The sequence below is a fragment of the Anoplophora glabripennis genome, unplaced genomic scaffold (genome assembly GCF_000390285.2).
Source record: "Anoplophora glabripennis isolate ALB-LARVAE unplaced genomic scaffold, Agla_2.0 scaffold347, whole genome shotgun sequence".
Classification (NCBI taxonomy): domain Eukaryota; kingdom Metazoa; phylum Arthropoda; class Insecta; order Coleoptera; family Cerambycidae; genus Anoplophora; species Anoplophora glabripennis.
Window position 1 is genome coordinate 363,006 of NW_019416440.1, and position 11,760 is coordinate 374,765.

General features: G+C 35.2%; 1 protein-coding gene across 1 annotated transcript in view; it reads left to right on the forward strand.

Annotated features, from left to right (window-relative positions):
- Positions 1 to 206: 206 nt before the first annotated feature.
- LOC108908375 (zinc finger protein Xfin) overlaps positions 207 to 11,760 on the forward strand; it is a 149,285-nt gene continuing 137,731 nt past the window's right edge. The window contains exon 1 of the mRNA XM_018712406.2: positions 207 to 404. The gene's annotated coding sequence lies outside the window, so the exon portion shown is untranslated. The remainder of the gene's footprint in view (positions 405 to 11,760) is intronic.

Sequence of the window (11,760 nt, forward strand, 5' to 3'; positions counted from 1 at the left end):
AAAAAAAACGTCGAATTGGAGGAGGTACGCCAGTCCAAACGCCTGTAACTCTACCTAGACATATCGCGCGCTTATGTAACACCGACAATAAGGTCAGTACGTACTCCAAGTATTGTTATCACCACGTTACAAGCCCAGTACGAGCGACACGGATGGTATCGATTGCCATTGCCAGCGCTGCCAGCACCACATCCAGGTCTTCCGCGAACCGATTCCCAAGCCGCCTGGATCGGGCGACGTAGTGACGCAAGACAGCGTTGGAAACCTCGCCGCCACGGGTGGGAGGCTTCGACCACTCGCCGCCGTGCCTGCCGACACCGCACACTCGAGGACTGGAGACTGGATGGTGAATTAAGTGCTCGTTGTTCTTCCTCCTGCGTCTGGATTACGCCGCAGCCCCCTAGGTGAGTCCATTTTTCTCTTCTAATCTCTACCCTGCGCCCAAGAGGTCTTCGGGCGCCAGGGGCGGCTGTGGCCGCGTTCAGTGCCGTTCGTTTGTTCTCGTATTTGCACAGCCAGCCTAGACCGTCACGTATCTCGCTTTCGCTCCGTGGATTTGTCTTTGTGGCACGGCATGGCGACTTCTTCGACGTAGTCGGCGATAAGGCGTTATCAGTTGGAGTGCCGGGGCGAGGGGGGAAGGGCGCGCGGCGGGGGGGCCCCGGCTACGTTCGCCTCGAGATGATGCGTGCACGACGACGACGACGGTGCTGGCCTCGGGTTTTTGTTCTTGAAATTGCATGCAGCGGACTGTGGTGCGGTTGCGGCGGTCCGTTTCCCGGAGGCGTATCGACGTTGATTACTCGATGCTCTTAACGCGGTTCATAAAATATTGCCGGATAAGGTAGTTTTCATGGTAGAAAACACAGTATATACAGGGATGGCCAGAAGTACGGAATAAATTTCATATCATTTGAATGAGTTAATTTTTTTTTAAAACGCCGAAACACGTTAACTGATTTTGATTTTTTCCCATCTTTCGATTATATAATAAACAAGTTTTATTTTTTCAATAGCAAGGTTTTTAGGGTTGTATAAAACACCTACTTAACAAGTGAAATAAAATTTAATTATCTTCAGTGTTATCCTCCATGAATTTGCACAGAATAAAATAAAGAATTTGAAACTGTACCTATCACTGCTAACGCAAAAAATATATATTTTTTATGTTGCGTTTTTTTGGCACCACTTACTTGCCAGGCTTTCTGGTTAATTTTTCGCTTTAGTTGTAAATTGGAGTTCGAAACGTTACTATTGTGTCAAAATCAAGTTATTTACTGAATTGCAATGGTATTGTCGGAAAGGCAACGCATCGAAATCTTGATATTGCTTGGATGTGGAGACAAAATAAGAAGTCAGGCTGAAGTGCGCGATTTATTTAATGCGAAATATCCCGAAAACCAAATCTCGCAAGGGACAGTTAGTAAAATATTTCACAAATTTGAGGAACACGGTACAGTACAGACTTTGCCCAAAACTGGACGGGCACGTGCTTTGAATGAAGAAAAGAAATTAGACATTGCATTAGAACTTGTTGAAAATCCTCATACTTCAACTGTTTCATTGGCCCGCAATCACGATGCTTCTCGAACTGCAATTCGAATGTTTCTGAAACAAGAGAAATACCACCCCTATAAGGTATGTCTTGTCCAAGAGCTTTTGGAAGACGATTATGATAGGCGATTACAATTTTGTGAGGAAATGATGAGACGGTGTGACGACAATAATGGTTTTCAACGAGACGTACTTTTTTCGGATGAAGCTACGTTTTATTTAAATGGAGTGGTTAACAGGCACAACTATCGCTTTTGGTCCCAGGAAAATCCACACTGGACATGCGAATCGCATACGCAGCATCCACAAAAAGTTAATGTATGGGCAGGTATCATCAACAACAGAATCTTGGGCCCATTCTTTTTTGAAGAAAATCTTACTGCCGCACGCTACCTGGATTTCCTAACATTTGACCTGATACCTGCTCTAGCTGTGATTTTCCCTCATGAAATTGATCCAGATATACCGAATGAAAGAATTTGGTTCCAACAAGATGGCGCTCCCCCACATTTTGGTATTGATGTTCGAAGATACTTAGATGAAATGTTTCCAAATCGCTGGATTGGTAGACGGGGTACAGTTGAATGGCCGCCAAGATCCCCCGACTTAACACCCCTGGATTATTTTCTTTGGGGATATTTGAAAGAAAGAGTCTACCAGGACAGACCGGATAATATTGAGAATTTAAAGAACAAGATTAGGGCGGAGATGCATAATTTACCAGCTGAAGTCATTCAGAATGCTGTGAACAGCTTTTACTTCATTTTGGAGAATGCCAAATAGTGAATGGAGGACATTTTCAGCATTTGCGATTTTGAGTTTATTTTTGTCAATTATCTAGTTGTTTCAATTTCTAAATGAAAAAAAAAACTTGCTATTGAAAAAATAAAACTTGTTTATTTGATATGGCTGGATTGGGTTTTCTATAAGCATTTCAACGAGCCCCTTAATGCCTTCTGTTTCCATTTGAAAAAAGTAGGAGTAGCTGGGGGTTAGGGGGTTGAAGAAAAATTAATTATTATATAAGCGAAAGATGGGAAAAAATCAAAATCAGTTAACGTGTTTCGGCGTTTTAAAAAAAATTAACTCATTCAAATGATATGAATTTTATTCCGAATTTCTGGCCATTCCTGTAGTGTTGCCAACATACTACATTTTATATTTTGAGTCTCATTTAGTATGGAAATTTCGAATTTGGTATGTTCTACTAGTATTATTAATATTAAATTAGTATATTTTCTAGTCTTTTCATACTGACAAATTATTAGACATATTTTGTTCAATTGAATGTTCTCAAATCGATATGGACCTTCCGACATAATTGCTTAGGTTTATATTTCGATAATAATTATTGTATTACATCTTGTGGATATGATCGTGAATCAATGAATCAACCGGTCTTGAGCAAAGATCAAAGAACAAGCAACAAACTCCAAGCAAGCAATATCAGCAATGTCTTGTTACTATAGGCGTTTTATTCGTTCGTATGAATTGTACAGGGCGACTCAGTCATAAGTTCATTAATTTTAACCACATATTCAAAAGGCCTAATAAACACAGAAAATCGAAAAAGAAAAAAATTTACTCTTAAACTTTTAAAAAATAAGCAAATTACCCCGTGCCAACGAACTATAAACCGTTCGAACATTGAAGCGAAACAGCGGATTTCCCCTTGAATTTTGCAATTGGTTTCAAAATCAAAGTGCAAAGGATCCCAATTATTAACAAGGTGCTATGGACAGTTGAGTGAGTGTTTTTTAGCCGTGCTGTCATTTTTAATAGGTAGGTACCATACTACTCTTTGAAAAACAGTAACTCACACAATAAGTATACGTACTACAAACCGAATAATTAATTGAACATATTATAATCATATTCAATTATAAAACATAGTGAAAACATTAACAATATTAAAAATACTAAATTGTAATAACCTAACATTCGAAAACAATTATTATCCTTTTAGATTTGTTTTTATTAACAAATAAATAATACTTGTTAATATTTAAAATGTTAAAACATATCTTACTCATTCACATCTCTAGGTAAAAAGCTTGTTTATTCGTTGTCGTTCACTACGGATTAAAAACACATTAAATGTTAGGTTAATGACCGAATAATACGTAAGTCAAAATGCACTCTCGATAAACCTTTGTGGGTTAGCGATCAGGAGCGGCCCGACAAAGGAGTTTGTTTAAATAATGATTTGAAAATATTTTTTTTACAGCGTAAATATGCGTTTAAAAAATTTTTAATCGCGTATTCGTATTCTACTCATTATTCTTTATCTTCCTTTGAAATTAATGACCTTTTGACTAGATCATCTTGTATATGAGTTAATTTTCCTAATGCAGTCAATAAATAGATAGAATAGTAACCTCATCTAAAATTGCCTTATACAGGATGTAACTTTAAATGGAAGTCAGTTTTTAAAAGTGTTTCTTGAATACGAATCTGAAATTCGTTTTTTTTTTGTAATCAAATAAATAGTCTGTGAATTTTGTTAAGAACTCGTCCTATATAAAGAAAAAATTTACTTATAAAATTATGTCCCTGCGAAGTCCAAAGCTAAATATTGATGTTTTAAACATTCTCAAAAACTGTGTTTGTAAAAAATAAGTCCTACATAATTAAATCTCAAAAACAAAAGAAAATAAGCGCTGTGACCTATAAGGAAATATGACAATTAATGCGAAAACAGAAATTTTTTTATATTTTTCCCTTTTTAGAACTTCCAGGTACTTAATATCACTTTTTAACTTAAACATTGTCAAGTATTTTCCATCATCATAATAATATTTCATTGAAACCATTTTCTTCGAACTTCTACTTATCTAGAGTTAATAAAACTGACGTTAAAATTATGTCAAGTTATTATGCAGAAAGAACCTCTAGAAATATTTGAGATGTGCCGCTCGCTTACTACTTTTTACTTATACGATTGGCAACAGTGATTAGTTATTGCCAATAGCAATGTTATATTTATCAGACATCTAAGTTAATCTCGGCCTATTATGATTATTGACTGACCAGTCAAGTGATATTAACAAACTTTGATCTACAGAAACGATATTTTTGATAATAGAAAGTAATTTTGGATAGATAGAAACTAGTTTTGATGCACTTTTATGCGTAACGCTACTTTGAATCGTTCCAGATCTCTGTTACATACTGATTTTTAACCGTCATAGTATCCTGCGACTCGACAACGAGATTACGCGACCTGCTCGTCCGCGTCTCTAATCATCTAAGCAGGCCCTGAATAACGTGCTGTTGCTGTTGCGGAGTGCGGATATAGGCCAGTCGGATGATCGCGCTGGACCGTCCTTCTGCCTGTCTGGCAGCCCTGGGGGCCTCTCCTCATCTGCACCATGTGCCAAACGCGGCCTCAGCTACAGGGCGACCACCGAAAGCGAGCCGTACCTTAAGGCACGATCCGACTACATTGATTTTCGCCCGGGTTTAGAAAACCGAGTCCAGATTTAAAATTAGGCATAATTATTTTTAATAACTCCGTGGAGCGATTCTTCTCAGTATAAACAATAAATGTGTAGCTATACAGGGTGGTAGTAAAGCGCGTCGACAAAAGATTCCGGAAAATGTAAAATAACTTTCCCAAAAAAAAAGTTTGTAGGATTTTTTTCTTAGAAATTCACCTTTAAAGACAAACTAATCATGATAAAGTCTTCAACTCCCATAATCCTTTATTGTAAAATTAATTACATAGATTACTAGTTTCGAGGTCAAAATTACACTTCATCATCAGGTCATACAAGGCTAATTTTTTTTTTTCATATAATATATATAAGCTCTGTGTTGTCGAAAGATTTAAAAAAAATTACAGTTTAAAGAAACCAAATTACTGTTTTTCTTGATTAATCTGGTTTCTTTAAACTGTAAATTTTTTTAAAGGTTTTCGACAACTAGAGTTTATATAAAATCTTGACAAGTCGTAGTATCAAAGTTTTTATATAAGCGACATTTGCAGAATATATACTTTGTTTTTCTTAGACCTCTCTGTATACCAGCACCAGCTGGTCCTTCGTACGATAATAAAAAGCGTGATTCTTTAAATCAATGCGAGGAAGAAAGTTCCTATTAACTTGCGTCCTAAGAGGCATAGCTTTTGACATACAGAATGTTACAGTTTGTCGAAGAAAATATTTTAATTAGGTATAGATCAAATTTGTTTTTCTCTGCTTCCATAGATAGACATTTCGTAATGATGTATGTGGAACCCAGCCAGGTGGGCTAGCCACTAACGAGTGATATGACGTCACAACATGGCTTCCGTGCTTTTTCCCGGGGTACTTTTTCGTTAATTATTTTGAAGAAATTGTTGGAGAGAAATTCTGATTTTTTACACATTAACTGACTACGAACTGAATATGAATTTAAAAACATAAATAAGCCTGATTGTTTTTCCCATCGGAATTTGTGGTTGATAGCAACCACTGCTCTCTGGGACATCCTGTATAATGCTTAATGGCGTCAACATTCTGAGATTCTTATTGACAGTATATTCTATTATCTTATTTAGTGAATTTAAACTACATAAAATATATTTTGAGATGCGATGAAATACATATTTTACAGAAGCTTTAACGTCCTGTATCTTGAAAATGAGTCCATTTAGAACAAGAATTCGTAGAGGCATTTTTCCTTAAAGTGACACAAAGAGTCACGAATTTCCCTTTTCATTATTGGGACGTATTTATAGATTACCCTGTATAAAGACTCTCAGAATGCAAATGGTAAGCTTTGAATCGCTTCATTTTAATTCTGTCCCTCCTGCCTGTTGCAGAACCGCTTACAACAAGTTAACTCTATGTGGTTGGAGGCTGTACTGATAAATATACCGGATGTGCGGTCTCACAAGGCCTTCCTAGTTTGTTTCCGTTCGAAGGTTTCTGTGAATCCCGCGCCGCACAGAACCCATTCTAAGGGAACGTGGATCGTTTGGTTTTATTCGATTTGAGTCGAAAGGACGAATTTTTGACCGAAAATAAACGGGAATATTTGACGAAATAAGTTCAATATGACAGTTGCAGAACCCCACTCTTGACGATATGACCTCAAGCTCTCATAGTAGTCAACTGCATGTAAAATTTTGTCAAGAACTAACCATAGCGTTGGAAATAAAAAGAGTTTGAGGGGTTTGAATTGTGCAATAGGTGGCGTGTTTTTGTGAATGTTTCCTTTATACATCGTGTCCCAATATTCCAGAACATCAAGATATCTAGATTAATAGTGAGCTTTAGGTAAAGTTCAGATATACTTCAGAAAACACATTCCTTTTGTCATTTTTTAACGTGTAAACAAATGTGTTGTCTCTTGATTGCTAATACATCAACTCCTGTATTAACCAGTAACGTTGCCGATGTTCTTCGGAACGAAAGGCCTGTATATGTTTCAGGATGTTTTAGTTTCAAAAACTGTGCAATCTTATTAGGAAAGGAAAGAGTATTCTTGCCGACTGGTTGTTTATAACATCTACCCGCTTGATGGCGCATGAAAAAGCACGGAATTTAAGTTTTAATTTCCAATCTAATCTTGCTATGTTCCTTGAGAATTTCTAGATGAGAAACAGAACCCAGACGAGAAGTAACTGTAAACGTACATGACATACCATTTTTAGAATCTGGAATTGTAACTACAATAACGTCATCGAAATTTTTAAAATTCACGTTGTTCAAAGTAAGTTTGCATAACTCATCAGAACGGCATGCTCCTGCAATGTCTAAGACCGGCACTACTTTCATTTATTTCTGGGACACGCTGTATATCCCGTGGCTTCGCGTTTTCTTCATGTTTAATTCAAGAAACTGCTAACAAGGCAACATATACACGCGCTGGCTCACTCTTTAAACGACAAACAATTCCATCTGCCGAGGATTGTTTACTCGGGCTTGACAAATCGTACTTGGACATCGCCCGAATCTCCTTCTTAAGAGTGACCTTCGCTAAAAAGGCAAAAGGTCGTCGCGGCAACTCTTCGACGCTCTCCTCCTTGACATTATGCAAATTCGACGGAGAAGACGTGCAGGTTTTGTACGGCGGGCGCACTCTGAATGTTTAAGAACCTGATAAATAGCCGGAGACCCACGAAATAACGCCAAAAATACTTGAGATCGTTTGCTTAAGTCGATTTTCGACATCTGATGGTCATTGGCGAAAGTGGCTCGGAAATTTCAGCTTAACTTCTGCACAAAAGAAAAACAGATGACTTGTTATCGCGTTTTATAAAATATCAGAACACGATATTTGTGATGGCTTGTTTCTAAAAGATTTACAGATGTTTGAAGAACCGTAATTATACATAGAGAAAAATGAGAAGAAGATTGAGCATCAAAAATTAAATTGCATTTTTTGATAAAAATTTACGATTCAAAATAACTCGTGGCGTCGATACCGGAGATTTCTGACTTGTTTCACATTGTGACAATTATGACAGTGAAAATAATTTGAATTGTGTGATGTATTTTGAATTATTTTTTTTAAGATAAAAGGTTGCTCTTTGTTTATTATGCCATTGCTGCCATTTTTGAGATGGCTGCATTCAAGAGACTTAAAAATTGGGGGAAAAACTTTCCCCCAATTCTTCCTTATTTTATTCCGTAGCAAAAAAATTGGGAAAAAATGTAAAACATGGAAGATACTCAATATAAAATCGCTTGAAAAAATACTTTTTAAAATACTAGATACTACTACATACTACAAAAAAAAAAACTGAATTTTTCATGAGTAAATAACGAGAAGAGGCAAAATATAGTTCACTATAACTGAAAAAATATAATTCAAGGTATTTTTTTAACTGAATCTCAACATAAAAGCAAACTAAACAACCGGGCTCAGAAGGAAGATCTTCGTTTCCCATGTCTGATGCTTATGATTCCATTGCATGTAACAAAATGTGCTTATTTGGTATTTGTCGGTTGGGATAATCCATTTAATGTCGGCTTCTTGCATCAGCATCGTTCTCTCCTGACAAAAAGTACGCTGTAACCATATTTCTCACTCTTTCTTGATTCATATACATGCTTTTTTGGAATATCACACAAAAACTTGAAAATGAAAACAGAAAAATACACTAATCTGTCACTAAACACTGAAATAAATAACTTTATAATATAATTTACACCTTCTCATAAACAGAACTGAAAACTAAAATAAAAATGGAACAAAATGAAGTGGTGATAACGTATTTGGCAAATCCCGTTTCGACAATTAACGTGGCAGTCTGTTTTTCACCCAAACCATTCCAATTGTAACAAAATTCAAGAAGTCGAAATTGCAGAAGACGATGTACTTGAAGACATAGATCAAGCTATTGAGATTCAATTTGAAATTGTAAATAAAGAAATGTAGATAAATGAAAATATTTATATGTACATTATTAATAAACTTTATTAAGTACTTAAATTCTCAAGTTTTTGCTAAATTATTTTATTGTAAAAAAACATGTTCATATTCCAGATAAGTAATAATAATATGATTAACTGTAATTTCATTTGAAAAATGCCTCATAGTTTCATACAGTTGTGAACATCTCTATTTGTTATTAACAAATAAAACTTTTGAAATAATTTTTTATTAAGTGAAGAACCAATTTGTTGTAAAAATAATAAGAATAATTATAATCATTACTATGTTAAAAACAAAAATCTAAAAAATATTTTAAGTTTGACCGGTTATAACTCAATTAGTTCAAAAACTTTTGAAGCCGCATCATTTTGAAGGGAATCTCATCTAGTTTTTTGTCTACTTCTACTAAAAAAAAATGTAAAAAATAAAAAAATCGTATTTTTTGCTTTTTTAAAATTGTTTATTAACGATTTTTTGCATATAATTTTTCTTTTAAATTTTTTTAAAAAGCCATTTCGATGGGATATTCGTTTTCATGCTATATTTAAAAAACTGCAAAACTGCATTTTCATCTCTATCTTCAATTTCAACCCTCTAATAGCACCCCGCGTTTTTTTTTCATTTTTAATGACCCTTCGAACATGTCATGTGATGAAAATCCTCGAACGCCTTATTGCCTTCCTTTTTTGCAAAAAAAGAGAATTAAAACGTACAAGGGTAAAAGCGACGAAAACCGAAAAATTGGCTAAAGAGCGACCCATATATCAGTCAATTTTCATCCAAAAATACTTTACCTTTTTTTTAATGAAATGTTATTCACTTTTTTTATGAAGCAAAGGCTATACCTATTTTTACACAAAAAAAAACTAGAGGCAAAAAAGTAAAAAAAATGTAAAAAATCGAAAATTTTGCTTTTTTTCAAATTGTTTATTAACGATTTTTTGCATAAAATTTTCTTTTTAAATTTTTTAAATAAGCCATTTCGATGGAAAATTCAATTCTCTAAATAATTTTTTGTAAACGATAATAAAAAAAAATATTTCACATGAATCGGATTAGTAAGTATTTTTATTTATTGTTTTATTGTGTGCGTTTTTGAAAACGACATAAATAATTATTTGAAAAAATAAATTGGTAATTTAGTTCCGTTCCGCCACTGGCTTTTGGGTTTTATACGTTTGTATGTAGTAAGAATTCAGTTACAGAACAATGCCAAAGAGCAATCGACTAAAATGTTAACGTTAACAATGAAAAAAAAATGTTAAGTTAAATTTACGAATCCATCAACTATTTTTTTTTACGCGGAGACCGAGTGGCTCTGGCTTCGGTGCCCTCTAGAGATCCTTGAGCCGATGCTCGCTCCCAAGAGGCATCAGGCGGCTGGATGCTGTTGGTTAAATAATTATCTAAATTTAGATGCAGATGTTAAACTAACAATTCGTTAGCGCAGATCTCTTCCATACACACACAGCAAATAGCCGCGTTGCGCGAATTTTTCGCTGTTTATTCTGCGAAATCTCCGCTCACCGGGTTCGAGGAAATCGAGGTGAAAAATACGGCTGTTGGCGTATACCTGCCTGTAGAAATAAGAGTAAAAATAAACGGACAATAACTGGGAAACGTTTGGCTTTGCACGCTGAAATAACATACACGCGTATACAAGAAAGGTCTAGGGCAATTCGCTGCCGTCTGCTGTTATATAAGATATAAGGCAGTAAATCTGTCGAATTGGGCTCTAAACTGATGCCAGTTTGAGCCGTTTATATGTACAAACTATTGAAATTTAATTGTTTTAGTATTTTAGGTGAAAATATTGGGTTATTGGCTTAATAAGCTCTTCAAAATAGGTGAAATAAATTCGTTAGTGATCCCATTCGGAAATATTGAATTAATAGCTTGTTTTTACATTTTCCATTCACAAGAGAAACCATTTCGAATTGTCACCATAATAACCACCAATGGGCGGATGAAGATCCATATATTATTTCCCAACGTCGATTCCAAGAACAGTTTCCTCAGAATGTTTGAGCAGGCATTGTGGGCGATTATTTGATTGGTAGAATTTATCAAAGGTTCCTACAGGGAATATTATCACCACTTCTAAAAGAAGTGCCATTGGGGTGTCATTGTGGTATATGCATGATGGGGCGCCATCTTATTATAGACCAGTAAATGAAAAAAAATCGTTTGATTGAAGATTGAATCTTGGTTTAATCGTCAGTTTAGGCAAAAATAAAAATATTTCCCAAAAAGTATCGGTTTAAAACAACAAGATCATTGTTTAAACAATATTTTTATGTAAAAAAATTCAGGAAATGACATATTTTTTATGTATAAAGTTTATTTTAATGAGAATCGAGTTTTTGGATGTAATATGCATAATAACGAGCGTTCAAATAAAAACGTGGTCAAGTTGGTTCTGAAAATTTGGACGTAGGGCGTAGCGTATAGCAAATGAACTTAAACGTCATCTGTCAAAGCGCTATATCGCCGCTATCAATTTGAATATTTTCGTTTTAAAAAGCGTTTAAAATGGTGTTTTCTCAAGAACAAAAAGTGTTTATCATAGAGTCCTACTTTAGAAATGGACGCAAGATTGATGGAATATGGAAGTATTCTATTGAGGAATGTTTCATAGAATTTCAAAATCAATTTCCCGGCGTTGTTGAGTACAAAATTTTTCAAAGTGCAGTTCAGCGTTGTGTTAATGTTTTTCGTGAAACGGGCAGTGTAACAAGAAAAGAAGGAAGCGGCCGACCTAAAAAGCGGACTGAAGAATTAAAAGAAAATGTCCAACAAATAATGGAAAATGCGCCAAGAACTTCTGTACGTGTTTTATCA